The sequence below is a fragment of the Centruroides vittatus genome, unplaced genomic scaffold (assembly GCF_030686945.1).
Source record: "Centruroides vittatus isolate TY-2023 unplaced genomic scaffold, ASM3068694v2 contig_5, whole genome shotgun sequence".
Lineage (NCBI taxonomy): Eukaryota > Metazoa > Arthropoda > Arachnida > Scorpiones > Buthidae > Centruroides > Centruroides vittatus.
In genome coordinates, this window is record NW_027122286.1 from 1243265 (window position 1) to 1266094 (window position 22830).

General features: G+C 30.2%; 1 protein-coding gene across 3 annotated transcripts in view; it reads right to left on the reverse strand.

Moving 5' to 3' along the window:
• Nucleotides 1–22830, reverse strand: part of LOC136978206 (uncharacterized) — a 145713-nt gene that overhangs the window by 121730 nt on the left and 1153 nt on the right. The window lies entirely within an intron of this gene.

Consider the following 22830-nt stretch of genomic DNA (forward strand, 5'->3'; position numbering starts at 1 on the left):
CTCTATATACCGGTAGGATCCTGTGACCCGCCATACTATAAAACGGCAGCCTTTAACGCTTTAATTAAGAGGGCACATACACACTCGTCCTCCCAGAGCTCTCTCCAAGCCGAACTGAAACGTATAGAACACATAGCCGAGAATCACGGCTACCAAGGGATTACACGTAAATTGGTCCGCAAACACCAATGCCAAGAACTACAACCTAACCAGCTTCCCAATGAAGTTACACCTAGTTTCATACCGGTCACATACAATCCATACCTTAAAGCAATATACAGAACAATAGCTAAGAAAAAGAATATCCGCATTGCCTATAGAAGATGCGCTACAATTTCAGATATATTACGGAACGGTAAAGACACTTCCAACAAGGAATGACTTCCGGGGGTATACTCCATCCCGATTATGGACCATAGAACTGACAGAAGCCTGGTCTACGTAGGATCCACGAAACGCTCCCTGGAAGTAAGACTAAAAGAACACGCAAGTGATATTTTACACGCGAGCTCTAGCTATCTATGCCTCAGATCCGGAAGTAGAACCTTTACTCAATCAAGCCAAAGTAATTCGCACAACTCAATGCGTACACCATCTTAGATGGCTAGAAGCTCTTTGCATATATATGGCTACTCTCAGAGAAAATAACTGCATCAACAACAAAGACGAAATCGCCCTGTCAACTGCATGGCAAGCACTCGTAAACAAGAACTTAAGATAGTACACAACCGGTAAAGGAGCGCATGCCTGGATGACGTCACCGATCCAAGCGATAGAATTCGGAATCGTATTCCAGTAGGATTTTATTCGAATTGCATTCGATTAACTGTCGTCAGTTACCTGAGGAAGAACTTAATAGTTCGAAAACGTTCGTAACGGTTTTTTAAGTGAAGCGCACCGGTAACAGGCTTTAAGTAAGTTTTTAGTTCAATCCGGTGTAGTAGCATCCGACCTTTATTAATTAGGAATGTGTATCTTCAATGCCTATTGCCATGCATCCAGGTTTGGCCCAGACAATTCTGGAATCATAGCAAAATCTGGGATTATGTTTGGGAATGAAAATAGTATAAGTTTAATTTTATTTTTGCTTAGTATAAGATTTTTATATGAGGAAAAAACAAAGAAAATATAAATTATTTATAGTTGCAACAATAGTTCTATTACTCAATATAAGTCACGAGAATTTGTTATTAATCTTAATAATGAAATGTAAGTAATAAAAGTAACCTTTATATTTTTATTACAAATAAAATTTTATATTACTAAAAAATGTGTTTGTAAAACAATTTTTATGTAGTTTAGTGAAATTTTAGAAAAGTTTAATATTTTTTTTTTCATTCCAGCAATGTTGCTGTTCTCAATAGCAATAATGCTGCAAGAAAATTAAGTTAGTAGAATTTGATGTGTGTTTATAAGGGATATCAGCTCCAATAGAAAGGATATTCACCATTATGAAAAATATTTTTTCAACAAAAAAGTGTTGGTTACAAGTATCAGTAATAAAATGCTTATTAAACGTGAAAGTGAATTCTAATTATTCTTATAGTGACTTTTATGACAATACAATCTAATAAACAGTTTTTAAGTATTAACTAATGAAAAATACAATGCAACAGGTCTAAAGCAAGAACAACAATCATTCTCATCATTTAGATAATATACATGATTTTTTTATTTTTCTTTAAAGTGTGAATTAAATGTTTTTCTTTCTGTAATCAATAAAAATAATTTTAACTATATGTAACTATTGACAAACCAGCATGAAGTAGATTTAATCAAACGAAAAACAAAATGTTTTCCTCCATTTTTAATGGTCATAACTTTCTGTGAATCTAAATTTTGGCATTTTATTTGATCTTTTTATCATACACTTTTATAATAAATCTTGTATTATAAAAACCAATTCCTTCATAACAATATTTTTTTCTAGCCATAAATGTCCTTGATGTCTTGGATTTTTCATCCATAATTAAGGTAAATGCAGTGACATAGCAAACATAACTGGCATCCAGGGCATAACACTTTATTGGCACCCCCTCCCCCCTCCAGAAACACATATAGTTTGTCTTGGAGACCATTTGGGCACCCCTGTGAGTGGCACCCAGTGCATGATACACCCCCTTGCTCCCCCCTTGCTATGCCACTGGGTAAATGCCAAGGATTGTAATTCCAAATGTATGATAATCCTATCAATGATGATCACCAGGTTTCAAATTTTAAGTTCAAATTCTCTGATGTATTCAATGTTCATTAAAATAACTAATATAACATACACTAGCAATACATTCAATATATGAACAAGTATTTTCTATCAACTATGTAATCTGATGATGGTCATTAAATCTGTTAAGTTTAAATAATAAAAGTCCAAATTTTAGAGACTAATCTAACAATGGTCAATGAAGATGATCAAAAGCATTCATTCATGTATTAAATGTACTGTTATTATTTACACATTGTGCTTTTTACATATCTAGTGGAATTTATGTAATTGCATTTCCGGTTAGCATTTTTCAACTGTTCTTTAAATTTAATATTGAGGACTATTTACAGGAATAGAGAGAATATAAATAACCACTAACATAAATCCTATTTTCTTTTTAAAAGTTAGTAAAGATTTATAATATTTAATATTATTCTAAATCTTCCCACAGTTGGTTATATACTAGAAACTAACACCAACAAAACCTTCAAAAATATACCAGCAAATATAATTTAATATAAATATGCTATGACAAATGTTTTTTTATCCAAGTAGGATCTGCTTCAAATTAAAATGTTTGATCAACGATATTAAATGTTAAAAGATCAAATGTTAATTTTTAAAATTGCTGGAGCAATTAAATATTAGAACAAGTATAAAAATTACATCTATGTGTTAACATTAATACCAAAAATTAAAATAAAAATTAACATAAAAATTTAACAAAAATATTTGTTACAAATTTTAAGGGAATTAATTGATGTTTATTTCTTATTAATGTTGTCAGGATCGTCAAACAAGAATGTGAGAGGTTCACCTCCTCCTTACTGCTCTAGCAATATACAGGAGAAATGCAAAAGTAGGTATACTGTTGTTATTATGGAAAAAACATACAGGGAGAAAATAGGAAGAAAAAAACATTTATTTTTATGTACAAATTAAATCACAAATAAGGAATACAAACTAATAAAAGATAATAAAAATAATAATAATAAACACCAAACATTTGTATTTCTCAGATTCTCAACTGTATATCTACTTTTGCACCCCCCCTGTATGCTTCTGAAACTAGTGTGGAAGCTAAACTACAGCAAGCCAGTCTCATTGGGCACACCCTTCACACTGATCAGATCCAAATTTTGGAAGCTCTTGAAATTTGTATAGCTGAACTAAAGAGGGAATGTATCAATTTTAAGAAGGAGGCAAACATCTCACATGCTTGGCGGTCCTTTTTTGATGATCTTGACAATATTAATTAATAAGAAATAAAAATCAATTAATTCCCTTAAAATTTGTAACAAGTATATTTGTTAAATTTTTATGTTAATTTTTATTTTAACTTTTAGTGTTAATGTTAACACATAGATGTGATTTTTATACTTGTTCTAATATTTAACTGCTCCAGCAATTTTAAAAATTAACATTTGATCTTTTAACATTCTAATTCTATCAAACATTTTGACCTGAAGCAGATCCTATTTGGATCAAAAACATTTGTCACAGCATATTTATATTAAATTACATTTGCTGGTATATTTTTGAAGGTTTTGTTGATGTTATTTAACATTAATACATTTAGGTACTGTACATTTCCACCTAAAATGTATAAATTAATTAATACATTTTAGGTGGAAGAGATTAGCACTATCCAATCAATAAAATCAATCAGAATGCATAGAAAAGTCTATTCATTTACTGAAATCACTTAAATTTCATTATGTATGAAGTCAAAAATAAAACTTTCAGGAAAGCAAAAATATTCATTACAAAACATTTTAGGTTCCATTTCAGGCTATCTATAGCAATTTCTTTACATACAAAATTTAAAAAGTATAAACACATAAATATCAAAAATTTAAAAATTTTAGGAATAATTATTATTATTTACATTGTTCCTATTTTCAAGTGACAGAAACAAATTAACCATTTAAGCATTTTGAATTATATGAAAGTTTAATGTGCATAAAAGTATTTTAAATGCCAAAACTATTAAATTTTTATTAAATAATACTTAAAATAAGTGAAACAACGAATAATTAAATATTACTATCAACAAAAGGAAAATCTTTATATTGATAATATTTGATTACATCTGCATTTGGATGTTATGAAATGGCATATTTATTTTTCTATAAAAAAAAATTTAAAATTAAAAGTGTCGGTTTATAACCTGTTTAATAAATTATCGACTTCACTATATTTAGTGATGAATAATTAATGCAAACTTCTTGAATAAGAATTAGAGTTCAACCTGAAAAGCACTTTATACTGATATAATAAATTTTAATCTATAGGAAAAACTTTATAACTAAGTTAATTTAACTTTTGATCAAATATTTTAAATTTTCATAAATTTGACAATGATATCTTTTTAATTAAAAATTATCATCCTCAGTTAACTGAAGCTAAAAAAATTTTAAAATCTTAAATAAAATGAAAGGAATCTTGCATAAAAATTGTTATTTAAATGAAACTAAAATCATAAAATATTAATAGCTAACAGTTTTATCATCATTATGAACAAATAATTTTTAAAATATACTAATAAATACTAACTATAAAATATATAATAGTTTTTTATAAAATTTTATCCACTTTTTATTTATTGTTAATTAATATTGAATAACATTAAAACCATATACAGTAAGCTAAATAATAAATAAAACAACTTTGTTTGCAGAAATGTACTAATTACTGTACATTTCTATAAAGAAAGTTTTATTCACAATGGCTTGTTGTCTGGTAACATTTTTTGACTGTTTTGGTTCAACCTTGGCCCAATATATCTTAAATAAACATATTACATTAGCAAAAAACTAAAAATCATCTGATGATGTTTACATATTGGTTTAAATGACTCATTTTCATTTAATTAGTGTTATAGTACTAATATTATCACTTGCCAATTAATTGTGTTTATTAATATTCATTGACTATTATTAATTTTAACATGCAATGTAATAATTGTAATGCAAAATTTTTAATATGTATCCACATTTTTCAAAGGTTGCTGTTTGGTAATTTAAAATAATTCAGCATAAAAAAATAATGATCATATTTCTTTAATTATACTTAAATTGTTATTTTATTTATTGTATAAATAATATAAAAGCTGATTTATTTTATATATATCAAGTTGTAAAGGTAAAATTTAGACATTTCAATTTTTTCTAGAAACAATCGGAAAAAATGTTCTAAAATGTTCACTGCGGTATATAAGTAGAATAATCATGGGGCATTTCATCACATATTTCATTGGAAATAGACACATCAGCAATGTTTGACAATATGAAACTTTTGATGGAATTTATGTGCATGCTGTTGCTTTATCACTTCAAAAGTGGTCACAATGAAATGAATTCTCAAGATCTCATCCCCTAGGCATTCGACAAGAACACAGTCAACAGAATACATTTTGTTCAAGAAATCCAGGGATGAAGATTTCTTACTTCAAGACAAATCCCATCTAGGCAGTGATTCCACCATTGATAATGACATTCTCATAATGACATTCTGAGAATTAGCACAACAACTTGAATGTTCCCATCACTCCAAAAATTGACAAAGAACCTATACCACAATGACAATGTGCCAGCACATAGAACAAAGATGACCAGAAGCTGGCCAGTCTGAGCTACAGAGTTCTGCTTCATCCACCTCAAGCCAGACATGGCACACCAATTACCATCTATTTTGTGCCCATGTAGAACCATATTACTAATATACAGTTCAATGACCCATTGAGTTCAATTTCCATGTGAGAACAACATTTGAGATTTTCTTCAAAAAAAACCCCAGCCATTCTTTGCCCACAAGATTGAAAGTTTTCAGCAAAGATAGCAAGATATGATTACTATTGATTGTGATTAGCTACAAGACTGAACTGTAATCATTGTTAGTTATAAATAAAGTTTTTTTTTCAAAATGTCTAAATTTTACCTTTAGAACCTGATAGTATATTAAAAATGGGTCTTCTCATGGAAACCAGCAGGCCAAGTCACATTTATAGGGTTTTCAAAATCATTTGGTATAATTTATTTATTTTATTGCTTTTCTTAGTACAATGGCTAACTTATTTTTGTCATGGAACCCCTTTTTGCCTTAGTAAAAAATGTTGACCTGACAATTTTTCATGATTATAGATAAAACAGCAAGTAGAAATGCCAAAAACAATTTATTGAAAATGCAAAAAAAAAAATTGATTAATAATGGAAAGCAATTATTATTAATTCATTCAAACTGGTAATTAATGTGAAAGATTAAAATTCTTTTCTTTCAATATTTTAAATAGCACTAGTGCCTGGATTTGCACCTTTTAGGTCTCCTTGTCACTAGAAACATTTGAAGTACAGTACTTGCTACATTTTTCTTCAAAACTCCTCATTCCAAGATCTTTTAATTTGAGGTATACACAATACTTAAAGCATTATGAATTTATATAATTCTCATTATATTTTTTATATGAAAAATACATAAAGTATTACAAAAGATTGCAGTGCAAAACTCTAATAATCTTTGACTGATATGCTCACTTATACATTGTACTGTTGTACCATTGTGCTCCAATACAGATGATGGGACAATAATTAATTAACCCTTTGGCAACTTTGTCACTTGTCTGACACGAGTGTCCCATCACTAGTATCGAAGTATATACCATCAGATATCTGATGTGATGATCATCATTAGATTCAATAGTCTCAAGCTACAGATATCAACAAATTAAAAGCATATTTAATGATTGTATTATTTTTTATAGAAGTACATTGGATACACTTTAAGCTTTTTTTTAATGATTTTCTAGCTATTCTTTACTTCACAACTGGGTGCATAGATTTTCAGGCTTTAAGTTTTATCATTTTTACGATTTTCATTACCTTCTCAAACATTTTATCATGATTTCAGTTCATTCCTTTACCAATAAATCAGTTCCGACTGTTAAAGCTATAAATAACTCTAGTATGTGTATAAGATGTCATAAGAGAACTATATCTGAGACTAGAACAATTATACTTCATATCCCAAATCTGCATTGGCACATTTATACATCACTAGACTCAAAAGATTTTATTGTAAAACCCAATTTTATTAGCAGAATCCAAGGGTTCTGCCAATAAAATTTGTGGGGTTCTGTAGAACACAAATTGGAAATCTGTCTTAGTGTATTTAAAAAAAATAAAAAATAATAAAATTTAACAAAAAAAACTACTTTAAAAAGTATAATGCAATTTTTAATGCTATTATATTATATTTGGACCTTTAAAACTTAAGCAGATCAAGTCTCTCAAAATTAAAAAGATCCTTGTTGCAGACACTTTGGATCAAGTATGAACCCAAAACAGCAAATTTAAAAGCAATACCTGAAGTAAATATAAAGCAAGGTTTTGAAAATGCAGTACAATAGAGCATCGATTATCCGACTCAATTGGGGACTGGGGTTGGTCAAATAACTGAAAAATGGATAACCGAAAAGTATGAAAAAATACATTACACTCAAACCTGTTTTTGTGCGGTCTTTTTTTGTGTAATTTTTTATACGTGCAATGTGTTTTGTGCAATTATTTTTGTGCAGTATACCAATTTGATTGAAATTCATATACCGCACACAAAAAATCACACAAAACAAATCGCACAAAAATAGACCGCACAAAAACAGGTTTGAGTGTATTAGTATAGTATATTAGTATATCCCATGTAATTAGTATATTAGTATATCGCTATTAACCTACTTCGCGTTGAATTTTCATCGATGTTAAGCCTAACAAAATTTTTTTAAAATAATAATTGTCGTTAAAAATTGTAGCCAAGACATAGCCAAATATTGTAGCGCCACATCACTAGCAGACATTTGAATTTGCTGACTAGAATGTGGTCAGTTAACCGATGTGACGGTTGATCGAGGGTCGGATAATCAATGCTCTTCTGTAGTATCATTTACTTTTTTAATTTCTTTCAAAAAAGATTAATTCTCAATTATTCTTTCTTTAAAATTATTAAAATATGCAATCTATACTATGTATGCATTCAGTCTATAAACAAATCTTAATTATCTTTACTTATAAACAGAATAATAGGAAAATAATACATATTCTATATTTATAGATAGGCAGATTATTACAGTTAGTTCTGTAGTCTGTAAGGAAAAAGGTTGAAAAGTTAAATATCTTTATTTTTTGAACTAAAAAATGTCTTACAAAAAGATGTTTAAAGTGCAATATAACTACTAGAAAATAAATTTTGCTCAAGATGCTTTCGAGAGATATTGAAGCCATTGCTGTTTTTCAAGAGGATTATATTTTCTTTTCACATGTTCTTATGGAGGAAGAGCCAAGTTGAGTAATGAATTGGTATGTACTTTTAGTACTTTTATTTACTGATTTATAGTTTATAATTGTGCCAAAGGCATTAGAACATTTCCAATTTTTTAAAATAATTTTCTCTAAGATTCTTAAGAAAAACGTGGGAAAAAGTTATAAAGTAGAATAGAAAGTGAAAAATAATAATGATATAGAGCAAAATTGAATTTTGTAGATAAAGAAAAAAAGAAAAAGAAAATATTCAGGATGAAGTAGTTTATCTTAAAAAATATAGAAACATAGCATATATGTATCTATAATATCATAACAAAATCATTAAGCTTTATAATTTTGCAATATATTAAGTGTTAAATATAAATTAAAATACCATAAATATTCAAGTCATGCCTCAAGCCAGAAAAATTTTTAAAAATCTAACCAGAGAAATATATTGCATAATCTAAAAAACACCTTTCACTTTCTGACACATTATAAAGGTGAATAAACTTTTTAGATGTCCAATATTTATTTGTAACAATAACATCAATATTTTTAACTACCAGTACTAAAAATACATTGTTTCTTTTACTACATAGTAAATTTAATTTTTATAAATTGCTCTATATTAATAATAATATTAAATCATAATTCAGAAATTTAAAACTACTATGTTAGCATCATGCAACTATTTTATGCACAATTAGAAAATGTAGAAATAAAATTTATTAGATGATAATTTAATTCAAGTAAATTATCTGAAAAATAATTCAATTTTTAAATAATAAATTAGAATTTCTGTAAAATTTTAAAGTAAAAGTTAATAAAAAACAAAGTGTTAAATGCAAAAGTTTCCAAAAGTTTTACTATTTTTAATTATTTATCAAATTATGAGAAAAACAATCCTATTCAATTGAACTTTTAAATATTTAGAATCCAAATGTGTTTTTGGGTATCTAATTCATCCTTAGAGGCTTAATTACTTCTCAAAGAACAACACTGCACCCTCAAGATGGGGCCAATAAGATCAAAAGCACATTTTAACTTTTAAATATTTAAAATTTCATTCTAATAAAGCATAATTTTCCTATAATTTATGTTTGGATTAGAGTTTTGGAGGTTTCTGATTATTTTTCTACAATTATTCTTTATCAAAATTTAAATAATAAAGAAGTAAAATTGAAAAAAGGGCAACATTAATTATATTTCAGCAACTATTCAATATCAATTTACTGTCAGAAAAATTCAAACTTTAGCCTAATTTTGAAAACCATTTCAGTTAGCCTATACTTGAAATTTAATATAAAACATTAAAATTCCAAGAATTTTTCCTTTTTCTTTTATTTTTCTATTGTCTTTAATTCTCAGACTAAGAAGATTTTATCATGTACAAACAAAACTTTCCCTATTATAAATCAGATTAAATTTTCATTAAATTATTAGATTTAAGATAGTTCTGCTTCTAAACTTACCAAAATTAATTTATTACAATCCTTTATATCACAATTTCTACCAAAACAAAAAAAAATTTTGAAATGAATCTTAAAAGGAATATTCCGAAAATTATTGATGCAGATAATCTAAAAATAACTATAAAAATTCGAATGATTTTATACACAAGTAATTCAAAATTTTGAAATTTTATCATAAATTAGTGTTACTGTCCTCATAATTTGTAAACATAACAGCTTTTAAACAATTAAATAATTTAAAAACATAGCATGTTTATATATAGATTAAAAAAAACAAAAAAACATAATACCTACTCAGGGCACTGACATACTGGTTGACCTTGTAAAGAGTTAACCACTTTCTCAATCAAACTACAAAGTTGTTTCAACAGATAACTAACTCATATAAAGTTTTACGTAATCTATTACGGCTTGTTATTTAATAAACAATAACAATTCAAATATTAATCGTACAATTTTGAATAAAAAGATATGTTGTTTTATTTAATAAATAAAGCAAAATTAAGATCATCATTATCCATTATGTACAGTACACCTACATATATATAGTATATAAATATACAGAAGCATATGCTAAAATAACTTTTAAAAAAATCCTTGGCCAACGAATGAACATTAATTTCAAAACTTGGATACAACAAGAAAGTGCATGAAAAACTGGTTATCTGCGGTAATCTTTGAACCAGTGACTCTAAGGGGGAACCTGTATACCATAAGCGGTGTGACAGCGGCTTGAAGAAAATTAAACACGAGAAAAAAATATATGGTGGAAAAAAAAAAAGAACATTTTCAAAAGAAAGCTATATAATAAAAGTTATAAAACTAAAATTTTCTTTTAAGTTTTAAAAGTATATATATATTTTTATTTTTAAATTTTCTTCAAGCTGCTGCCATACACATGCTTAAGTTATATTTCAATCTCTCTTTCTTTCTTTCTTAAATATAATTCTATATATATATATTTTATTATACACCTATATATACCAATACATACTGTATATTATAAACATATACTGTAAAAAAAAATTAATTTTGATCTTAAGAACATATAATTTTATAGTTTTTGTAAAATGTTTAAGTAAATCTATTTTAATTTTATGCATCAGTTAAAGTGTTTTGGTCGAATTGAATAATATTAATTACAAGAAAGAAAGAATCATAATGCTTAAAAAATAAAGAAAAAAGCAGATTGAATGCCTTTCTTTGACATATCCCAATTAAACATTCATCTGAATCCAAAACAGGCATAGTATATTAGCCTTTGTTCTAAGAAAGTTGTTTTTATGAAACTAATTATTATATTAGATATTCTTTTCACAGCATACTTTTAATTAAAACATTAGTTATATATACGGTATACTAGTATGTACATTACATATTTAATTAACCTAAAAATTTTTTGTGTTATGCCTATTAGAAACATTTCAAACTGAATCTGATACCAACCAGCTGTAACTGCATTCAGATTTATGAGTCAAAAGAAGACAAAACAGCTGTTATCAAAACTAGAGTGCCTGTTACACTGAACGTTAGACATATCTTATAATCATTCTTAACAAGTTTTTATATCTCTAATAACCTTGTCTTTCTTTCAATTATATATAGTTACAAAGGCATATAGAAATAGTTCTTCCTTCATTATTTTTTTTCCCATTTATTAATAATTTATTTGCCAAAAATTGATTTTTGAATATCTTATAATTTATTTTTTTATTTCATTAGTATATCTGTCTATCTTTCTAGAAGAATTATAACAAATTAAATTGATTGAAAGTTATTATAACATTATTATTATTATTATTGCTGTTTAATTACTTTTTCTTTTATTTATTTAAATTCCAGTCTTCATTTAAATAATTTAATTATGTAAATGTCTTAATAAATATTACTTCTGTTTTTTTTTATTTTTTATTAAACACAAAATTCTCTTAATAAAATTATTATTAATGTATTCAAAACAAAAAGTGTTAAACATCTGTATTGCATAAACAGCTTTACATATGGAAGCAGGAATTTTTAGAAATGCCAATAATAATTACTTCTTTAATGAAATATTTTATGAAATATATTTGTGTCTAGACAAAACTTTTAAATGTAATAATTTTTGATTTCTGAAAACATTTTTGATTAATTTAAAGTCATCGTGGAACAAGATGGTAATAGGAGCAAAACATAAAGAGAAATTGGTATTTAAAACTGTACATAAATTTAAAAAAGTTAAATTCCTAAAGAATATGCATTTAAAAATATATCAGAAATTTTCAATGTTTTACTTAGAACAGTGGTGTCCAAACTATGGCCTCTGGGCTAAATCCAGCCTGCAAACATATTTGACACATTACTTATAAATGACCAAAATAGACATAATTTTAATATAGCAATATACAGAATGTACTGTACAATATATTTGCGACTTTGTGTGATTTGGCCCGCTAATTGAAAAATTTGGATTAGAATATAGAAATAACAAAAATAAAGTTCTTTCCTCTTACTTCTGTGTTTTGAATAAAACAATTTGTTTGAATTATCTTCCTCAATATCAAGTTTTGCTAATTTGTACGTTTGAGAAGATAATTAATGTTAATTGAAAATTATATAATAAAATTTCAATTTAAGAATATTACATTTCAAAGCATTTAATATATATATATTTTCCAATTATAATACTGAAAAACATGTCATGATAAGTATGAAAAACTCATTAGATTATAAAGTTATATACACTCACAATTCTGTACTTTAAAAATAATTTATATGAAAGAATTGACAATGCATTATTATGTCAGGTTACAAAATCTAGAATTTTTTAAAATTTTTTTTATGTTTATTATTTTTTTTAAATATGGTCATGACAAATGTTTAGTTACCAAAACAGGAAAAGCAATCTGAAATCATAAAGAAGGGTTTATGAATTAAAATTCCAATACAAATACTCTTTGTAAGAATAGAGGTTACAAATTATAATTACTGTAAACAGAAAAACCACAGATTCAATCAAGACCATTCAATATTCAACTGAATCAGAACCAAGTGGAATGAATCCTCATTCTAGCATCTCTGCACCACTTGACGCACAGAATCCACTACCGTAAAACAACAAAGCAGTATGTCTTATTGAAGGGTTAAATTTCTTAGAATGCTTAAAAGCATCGTATTACTCAAACAGTTAAGAAATTAATCATACTTCTTATCCTGCATCTCATATTCCAGTTTGTATATAAATAAGATGAATTATATAAATTAACATAGAATCTTAATCTTTCATAAGCGAACGTGAACATTAAATAGATTCAAAGAAAAACTAACATTAAAACTCAAACGAATACTTTCATATATTGAAACTTTTCAAATAAAACTTCCCATGTTAAAATGTTATATGCATAATAGCGCCATCTATTGATATTTAACTCAACTTTTTTTAAACTTTATTCGACGAATAAACAGAAAAGATTTTAAATTTGTATAAAGTATTTTAAATACTTCTAACATTAATTTTATTTTTAGAATGGAATTCGTTTCAAATGTTATAGACTGTGCGCTTTATTTTGCAAAAAATTATTATTATTGTTTACATCATAAACATCAAATACAGACATCTGTTAATAGTCGTTACGAATCGCAAATATTTCACATAACGTCTACCAAACAAATAATCTTTTATGTATATTATTATTATTCAAGGAAAAATTAGAATGTGTCCAGTTACAGGAAACGTTCGAAATAATTTTTAATACTCGCAAGGTGAAAAAAAAAATAGAGATACCCTCAGACTTAAATAACAATAACACAAACAGATGGCGTTAAAGTAGCGGAATAAAATTCTATTTTTAAAGATGGGGCGGTACTTTTGTGCAACACGAAACTAATCTGTGTGTTATCGCGGAACGTTTTCGAGGCAAAAATAATACTAAACTTAATAATTACTTTAAAAAAAATAAATAAACTACAAGTAATAATATAGAAATGCAACTAATAATATATAAACCAACTAAAATACCGGAGCATTTTTGTGGTACCGTTAAGTATCCGGGTAGAATTCTATTCCTAGCTGTCCAGGAGAATCCGGGACGGTTAAGAACCTCGGTTCAACATGTTAATGTGGGAATATAAATATCATAAAACGGATTTAGAATAATTAAAATACGTATGCTATTATATTAATAACATTTCCATACAGTTATAATATGTTCTTTGCAAGCCGGCATGCCGCTAGTTACAAAAATAAGTGTATTTTAATTGTCTTACGGGCGTAGGAGCGTCAGAAAGTAGACGAAAAAATATATAATCATTTTCGATAATGAAAAAACCGATAATAGACATGAATATACTGTTACGGTGACAGATTTCTGCAGAAAAAACTGTGCAAAATGCTCTTGTAATAAATAGTTTTGGGAATTTTTTAAAGCCCGAAACTAACCAATTCCTCTAGAATTTTAATGACATTTTTAGAAAATACTTCTACGCAGATGTTACTACAATTATTAATTATAATTTTAATAAGGCATTTCGTTCGACAACAATTTAAGCTTCTCCGGGGTTTACGAGGAACAAAAGCTTTAGAAACGTTACAATCAATTTTGTGACTTCTAATGGCCATTTTATTGAAGCGCTTCTTTGTTAAGAGCTCTTTAGAAAATTTAGTAACAAATATTTATATTAATAAAATATATTTTAAAAAACTGAATCAAACAATAGATCTTGTTAAAGAATCGACAGGTGTTTCACGGCAGTTCTAGTTTTATTAGGATTTTCTTTTTCGGCATTAGAAACTTAAATAGAATAGTAACCCAGAGGAGATAATGGTATGGTGATACTTTAATGTCCATAAAAAAAAAAGCATCCTGGATTGCATTTTTCGTGTGCTGAAAAGAAAAATAACACATTCTTGGCAAGATGACATTGCGTAATAAATTCCTCGAATATATATTCATGGCAAATTAAATTTAAAGCAAGAAATGTTGAGTCATTTTACCTTTTAAATTCCGGAGCGGAAGAATCAAATCGCGCGATTTTCAAAAATGACGTATAATCTGGCTTTTTAAAAAGCGATGATGGCTAGAACAAAAACTACTACAATGTAAAAAAAAGGGTCAAAACCGTGCGAGATTTTCAATAAATATTATGCGAAAACTTGTAAACTTTCATTATCAATGACTTTTTATGCAGACGAAGTGAAAATGACTTTAAAGAATGTAAAAAAATGCAAACAACCGCGAAGCAAAAAAAAAAGAACGGGGAGCGCATAATTGAATAATGCTAAATCATGGACGGTAAGAAGTTAATTACTCTCAAGCAAAGAGTATCAAACTGATTAAAGAATTTTGAACATCAATAATTATATTTCTGCGCATTAAAATCACGAAAGTGGCGATATAAATGCCGTATACGATTCATCAGCACTTTAAAGAGCGGACGACAATCCCTAACACAAGAAGCTAATGACGTCCGGTTTTAGTGAGAACCTGCGAGCGTCGCTCTGAGTTGAAAGACCTTTTCCCCCTTCGACTAAAGACGACCATGAAATTATATTGGCATACAAGCGGTGGTGGGGGAACTGACGGGGGTGAAAGACCAGCTGCAGCGTCTGGAACACAAGAATGGGGAAGAATTTTCAAGGCAGACCACTTAACGGGTAGGGGGGTTGTTGTCATGCCCGCACTAACCTGTCTAGTATTTCTTTTTTTTTTTTTTTTTTCCTTTCTCTCTTTTCTCCCCACTTCTCCCTCATTCGACATCGGTTCTTCGGCTTTTATTCGTCACACCGGACATTGCTTTGTCCAGTGATCCCCATTGAAGGATCACAGTCCGTAAACAACGCGAAATTTTCTTGTATCTTCTACGCAAACATTATTCAATCGTTGGTTTAGCGTAATTCGAAACTACTCACGACTATAAGTTTGCAGTGAACTTTTAATATAAATGTTTAGAATATCTCCATTAAACTCTGTGTTTATACCTAGTTTATCATTTTTGTAATCTAATAATCTTTAAACCTAAGGCGATGATTGAAAGTGAACGTACTTGTTTTAACCCACGTGTATTGCCTTTCGGTTCCTTTCTATCATCAAACGAAAGCGAGCGTTAAAGTACCATCACGTATATCAGAATATTCTATCTCGGAGCGGGATCTTTTTACCTTGAAGGAAACTGAACCCTCTTCTCCAAAGGGCGATCGGGGGACGTAATAGTTTAACTTTCTTAATTCTCCCGCAGAGATTAACCTCAACACGGTCTCGGGGCGAGCGTTGTAATGATACTAGACACGAATACCGCATAAAATTTTTAGCAACGGTCAGCAAATTGGAAACAACGGCATAATTTTCCTGCTTATATTACTATATTATATTGATTTAAAATTAGAAACATTTTAAATCTAGAATTAATAAAGTAGTAATGCCCAAAGCATAGCATAAACCTTTGTGAATGAACCGCGTGCATGCCTAGCATATCCGAAGAAAGCAAATATTGAGACAAAAGCTGTTTTTGTGCTGGTGGGATTTGATCCCACGTTTTTCAGTAACATTTCAAATACACTAAAACAGTGATGTTGATCCAAAATACTGGGTCGTGGCTTCTTTGAGCCAACATTTGATTCATTCATTAAGATTTACTTCCAGCCATTTATTTTTTTAATACACGAACCTTATAAAAATAGAGAGTATATTCAATATGTAAAAACCGTGGGAAAAATCAAGAAACGGGTGTGTGTACAAAACCGACAGCTGTACCACATCAAATGGCATTCGTGCCAAACGACTGAGAAACACGGTGATAGATTTGTCACCAAATCCGTGCAGCGGTCAGTTACGTTTGACGTCGGAACACAGTATACAGTATGTGACTGTCGCGTTAGCAATCGCGTGTAGGAAAAGGGATCGCACCTGGTTGTTAGTAGGCGTTTGGAAGGCGATCGCTTAAAAGGTAAATGATTTAAGAACAAAAAGAAAAGTCTTTTACAATTTTACCACCCCCAACAAAGGTGTATAGCGTCTTCTGTCCTCGAAATAAAGGTGTGTTTTGTTACCTACAAACAAGCAATTTTCTCGTGTGCCATAAAGTAAACGACTGGGAAAACCAAAAAAGGAGACGTTAAACATCAGGTTCTCCTTAGTGAATATTATAATTAAAATTATGCCAATTCGATGAGTCATTAATGCCTAAGTCCATAGCCATCAGTATGCCAAAGAACGAAAGAGATTAGGAATTCGGCAAAAACTAAAACTACTCCAGCGATGAATCGCACGATCACAGAAAGGGGAAGACAAGCCATGTGACTTAATTACGTGTTAAATCGTGTTTTAACCCGGTCGGCTCTAATTAAATACACTGCAGAAGTTAAACGAAAATGGCGGGAAAAGTTTATAGGTGAATGGGCACGTGATAAGTGCCAAATATCCTTATTGCATGAGATTATTGGCGGGAAGATAAAGCGATGAGTATATGATTATCGGGGAGATTTTATGGACCACTCGGCGTGAGACAGGAAAACAGTTTCCGTTTTCATTACCTAAGGCAACCGTCACGTCCGGTGCAATTAAGTTTATGCAGAGATTCTTTGTTTGTACTTCTTTTTTGAAAATAAGGAGGGCAGCTGCTAACGAACACCTGCCGTTTCTGCAAACGATACGATTTATATCGGAAAACATTCATGAATAGTCAAAATGGCGTTTCGGCATTTTGGACACGCCACTCATTTTAATTTGGGCCCCTCGTATTTTGAAAAATTCAACCAAGATTCGAGATGCCAAATCTTCGTGGCTGCCGACTTATTTTCCTATATATATTTATATATCAATAAAATCTTAATGAGATTTCTGGAGTGTGCTCGTAACGGGTGTTGAAAATGAAGTAGCGTGATAGCGAATCACGTGACAGTCGGATATTAACGATAACGTATTCAAAGTACTGATTAATAGTCCTATATTTAGACCTTCCGCAGCATATAAAATAGATATAAACGACTAGACACCTCTCTAAAGAATTTGTAGGTCGAAAAAGCGGATGGCCATTCACGTGTCGTTCAGGAAAGCTTGCCGTGCGATCACGTGACGAACTTAAATTTAAAAAAAATACACGCCGGTACGATTCGTGAGATGTCGTCGAAATTAACGAACGTACTTAAATTCTTAAAGAATATTCAAAAAGCCGTTAGCGATACTTTCGACGTTTTCGTTTATTTGTTTTTCCCCATTCGACGCGGTCACGTGATCGGAGAGGATCGACGGGCGCTCCGGTCACGTGACACGCTTCGCCGTTATATTGATTTCGATTTTAATGAAGTAAAGAAAAGACTTTTTTTTAATGCACACACTCACAACAATCCACGATCTATTTTTAAAGCAATTACAGGAAAATTATCAAACGGTACAACGTCCTTGAACTACAATATATTTAGTTATGTGTATAATGCAGGAAATGCGATATTATTATTTATCTAAAAGATTAAATTTCAATTTATTAAAATAATACGAATATTCTTCTTTATTATTTTTTTAAAGTGGAATATAAAAAAAACCTAAATAAATAAATTAATTAATTAATCTTTCAATTAAACAACCAAACAACGTGACATCATGGGCTACGTTTAAAATACGGCACGATAAAAACGAAAGCAGGAATAAAATATCGAAAAACGAAATCAAATTTAATCATTTTCGTTTATCGATAATCTCTAAAAAAATGATATTACAATTATTATTATTATTATTATTATTATTAAAATTTCTTCAGAAAGACGCGTAGAAAATACTTTAAACACTTCCGGCAGATGTTATATCATGCTGAAAATTTAAATTAGTCCCTTATACATATATATTGTCGAATTTTAGTAATTATTATTATTTTTCGGTGACATCTGCTTTTCTATTACCGAATTTTCCCCTCATTTATACGTAATCGTAATACGTGACGCAGTTAAGGGAAAGCGAACGAAAATATTCTTCTTTTTAATAAAGTAATAACGGATTAATATTAATCGTGTGGAATTTTCTAAAATTATTACATTATTCTAGACGGAATCGCAATCGTTTAAGTGCAAAGACTACAATATCCATGTGTGCGAGGATGCGTCACCCTAGGCAACACGACCGAGTCCATTCCGCTAGTCAGTGTAGAGTCGGTTTACGTCGGGAGGAGTCTGTGTACATACGCCAATGTCGTAGAACGTCGTCAAGGGCTATTTTAGACGGCACTGTAACATTTAAAACATCGCTGCTTCCGAACGAAAATACACAATTTATCGGCTACCTCTTTCGATTAATCATTTGCAATTTTATTTAATTGGCAACACTTTGCGACTCCTTCACACAGCTATCGCCATCTTTAGTTCCTTCCTTTTAAGACGATATCGTACTAGCAGACTTCTTTACAAACGCGTTTACACGGTTAAGGTGTCTCGTATACTGTTTACACTCCAACCGACACACACAAGGCAATCCTTATAATGTTACCCGCCATGCTATTTAAACATAAAAATCCGGCTTTTCTCTTGAGTCGTAACAGTAAAAGTGCTCTTCATTTAAGAGTAAAAAAAGAATTCAGTTAGCATAACACAACTTCACACAGTACTTTTTTTTATACACAAAAACAAATTCTTCATTTCCTATCGACTCTCACGCGTGATTTATTGTATATACAGACAGTCTTATCGGCATTACTTCCGTGCAGTCAAATGACCTTCGATACAATATTTTTAAGGTTTACACAATATAACCCTGTTAATAAGGTCAAATGACAGAAAAAAACTCTAAGAAGAGGAAAAAAACGTACGCGTAGACTTTCCTAATGACGTTTTTCGAACATTATCGATTAACCTTTCGAAGGGGTGTGGTAGTTTAACAATAAATAATTCTACGGATGGGACCATCCATGTTCAATGACACCAGGAAGAGATAACGGATTTATTAAAAAATTACAAAAGGAAAAGATTAATATAATTTTTCAGCTTTGCAAAAAAAAGAAAACATATTTAAAAATTTAAATCGAATACAAATTAATTATTTCCTAATCATTCATAAATTTTAAAACTTAAGAGTATTGCAAAGAAACTTGTCGTCCATCGATTTCCAATATGTCAAACTGACATATTAGAGAATGTGATAAGTGTTCGAATGTGTATTGATTTATAACATGTGTTTGCATAAACAATTCATTGAGTGTTATCGCCTTTTGTTTTTAAATTTCATAAATCTCAACTGGAAAAAATAATAATAATTTAACAGAATGACGAATTCGAACCCGAATCGAACAGGAAGTGTGGTCGGTGGCCTTTTAATAGTTGCCAACTAGAGGGCCACGACACTCGAAATTACTCTCTCGCCCAGGCGTGAGCGTGACGTCACTCAGACGAATTAGTGACGCGCAGAGAAGCGAAGAGTCGTTTGGTAAAAACTCTTTAATTATAATATCCGCCATACAATCACGTAGGATCCGCTTTTGTCGTTTCTCGATTCAAACTGCGAATTAATACATACTTTAAACTACTTCAAAGTAAAATAAAAATAAAAAATAACCCAAATTCCCGAATGGCGTCGTCAAGCGTTCGACGTCGCCCACACTCCATCGAAATTCGAAAAGCCAAATTATCGGTATAATAAGCGATGGCTATTTATGGAAACGAGCAAACAGACATTTTCGCATTTAAACCTCGACATTTATTGCCAGCGGTGGTGGAATCAGCTGGAAACCTGCACAACGTCATCACTGACGTCAGATCTTTCTCTCTACTACCATGACGTCATTAGCTATCGAACCCGACAAGGAGATGAATATTCCGGACGTCATTCGTAAAGATTACTCGTTAGTCACAATCGTTGCATCGCTTGAAATAAACGAAATTGGCTGACTCAGTGGTGCAACAGTAAAGAAAAGGCGAGCCAAGACGTGTTGCTACTTGTCTATTTTTGTTTTTTTCTTCTTCTACATTTCTTTAACCGAATTCTTCTGGTCTTAACAGTTAGAGACGGGCAGACAGCCCTAAGAGGGGAGGAGACGATAACGAAAACCCAGTTTTAAATATCCACTTTGCGTTTAGTAGAGTGTACGGTATTTGGTATTGATTGGTGTTGAGTCGTTGATGCGTACTGGCGCCAGAGATGTAAGCAAGGCAAATACGACACGTGATCGACTATACTTCCTGCACCGATTATATTTAGTATAAACGTTATTTACTCTTCCGCTAAGAACGTTTACGAGTTTAGATTGTATCGGCGGTTGACCACCCTCAATGTTTTCAAACTGTTAAATAATATCTAATTCAATATCTTCTACACCACATACACACAGAAAATCCGGTTGGAAATACATTTCAGCTGTTTTTTTCGGAAGCGGAAAAAATTAATTAATTAAAATTCTATCAAATCAAGTGTTGCTGCTGCTGCTGTTGATGATGATGATGATGAGCGGCGATCGAATTAAGTCAAGTCACACGTACACACACATACACACGAGAAAAAAAAGAGGAAGGAAAAAATGTTACGCCAAGTACAAACCTTGGCCCCATTCTTATTTTATTCTTCAAATCTGTTTCGATAGAAACGGAGATGTGTATCAAAATTCACGCTCGCTTTTGTTTTTTAGGTTATGAAGATGATTTAAAAAATGCGAGGAGAGAAAAACCACCACCAGACATTCTTTAACAAAGCAGGTTTATAGCCTTTCCGAACGGGGCATACGGGGTTGTGTTCAAAGACCTTGGAAGGGGAAAGTCCTTCATTCATAACTTTCCAATGTCAACGGTGTGATTGAGGATTTCGTGAAGTTTTTATAGACAAAAATATGACGTGTGAAGCATTTAAATGCATTTGCAATCGCATTTTTTTCGTAAAGAATGCGATGAACTGGAAGTATGAAAATTGAAACGGCCAGGTGAATCTCCGAAAGGAACGTCCCTGATTTTTTCTTCTTTTTAAATCCAGTAAATAAACACTTGTTATATATATAGAAACGATCCAAGTAAATATATAAATAACAAGTCCTGGCAAAAACCCAAACAAACCTTTGCGGAAACAGCTGACGAAAATTTAAAAAAAAATGAAAGAAAAAACGTAAGGAAATATGCATCCTTCCATACGAAATCCTGGAAAATCCCACAAATTCCCAGTCCTTGACATAACTTGTTCCATTAACCTATACAATTTCTCCCCCTTTCGTTTTTAAATTCTTCGAGTATTTGTATAATCCGGATTTTCCAATTTAATTTTGTATGAGAGATCAAACGAGAAAAATCGATAAACGTAATTGGCACTCCAATTTTCAAAATATTACCCCTCTTGAGTAAAAACAGACTTTAAAATTAAACTTAAATCACCTTTAATATATATATATATATATATACACAATGTGTGTATGTGTGTGTGATGATGACGACGATGACACTTTGGATAAAATTAGCCTAGGAAGTGCATTTATTTATTTTTTCTGTACCTTGTACGTTTCGACTTTCAACAAAAATTCGGCCATTTTTAAAGTATAAAGGAAATTACTGTAACTAATGAACATTTCATAGAGAACAACATTAATTGGTAATTGTTTAAATCTTTATCTTCGCCTTCTCAGACCTTTTTCGTTAAGGAGCATCTTCAACGAACTTTCGACTATTGAAAAAAAATAGATCAACGACCCCCGATTGACGAAACTAAAATCTCAAAAATTACGAAAAATTGCTAGAAATTCCGTATTTAAAAATACATTAATAAAAAAGAAAATAATAATAATAATAATAATAAAGGAAGAAGCGAATTCATTCATAAGACTTTCGCAAAACCAAATCACGCAAAGTAAACTCGATGTTCTGTCGTTACGTCATATGACGTCACTGCACCGCCATCTTTGACGTAACAAACATCAAACAATAGCAAAGACA